The following is a 1,174-nucleotide window of genomic DNA, read 5'->3' as shown; positions in this document are numbered from 1 at the left end:
AAAGGCGGTCGGGCGTGGTGCAGGCCACTCACCCCTTCGTGTGCCGTGCATGCCTTCATAGGTGCTCGCTAACAGCACTTGCCCCGACAGTCTGATAAGGCTAAACGGGGGTAGTAGAGAGTGGTGGCACAGTGGTTCAAGCTCATGTTGTTTAACCGGGTGAGAACTCAAGAGACGAGGATATAGTGATTGCAAGAGTGACCTGGGGCATTAGTCTGTCAGTAGGGGGCGCCGATTGCTGCTGTGCGTAATCCCAATTGAGTACTTTTTTATTTGCCAAATTTGGACCCTGTGATGCGGACTGCGCTCAATGTTATTACGGTAACTACACCCCGCAGTAATATAACCAGGGGCGGCCACGAGATTCGAACCGTGAACTTTTTCAACAAGCGACAAACGCACCATCGCTCGGCCACGTCACCACGAGTCGTTCGCGCACTGCGGCGCTACAATCCCAGCGACTTGAGTTCAATTCCCCACCAACAGTGGCAGGTGGTGTCCGAACATAGCTTGGGCCTCCTTCCCCTAGGTCAGGGGTCAGCAGCCTGCGGCAGCTCTCCAAGAACTACTTCGTGACGTTTTTTTATTAAGGACCGTCTCGTATTCGCCACACAGTGCATTGCGGCTCTTGAAATATTGACTTTTTTTTCAAAGAATTCTATAAAAAAAAATAGGTGTACTTGTTATTTGGGGTTCCGACCCGTGACCTATGTCGACCTCCCCTATACTCATCAATGGACCTCCTTTGACAGTACCAAAATATACTAATAGGGGGTTTTCCCCTTTTTTCTGGCAACAAAACTGACACCTTTTGCAAGGAATCATGCTTCCATTAACCACAATACTTGCAGTCAGAGTATTGTTTTTTGTTTGCATTTGACTGCAAGTATTGTGGTTAATGTAAGCATGATTCCTTGCAAAAGGTGTCAGTTTTGTTGCAGAAAAAAGGGGAAAAACCCCTATTAGTATACTCCCCTACACTCTTCCTTAAATCAACACCGGTCCTGACCACACTCAGTCCAAATCCATCTCAGATTTACAAGACATTTACCCGCACAAATCGGCACTTGTTCGAGAAAAAGAGAAAATAAAGTTATTTTTAAACCCGGTAATGGACTGCTTGGACACGGACACAAGTCGATTGTGAAGAAAGACGCTCGCTCATATCTCGATG

This window comes from Lethenteron reissneri, chromosome 8, assembly GCF_015708825.2.
Source record: "Lethenteron reissneri isolate LAM-NWPU_2019-01 chromosome 8, ASM1570882v1, whole genome shotgun sequence".
Lineage (NCBI taxonomy): Eukaryota > Metazoa > Chordata > Hyperoartia > Petromyzontiformes > Petromyzontidae > Lethenteron > Lethenteron reissneri.
Note: the sequence above shows the minus strand (reverse complement) of the source record.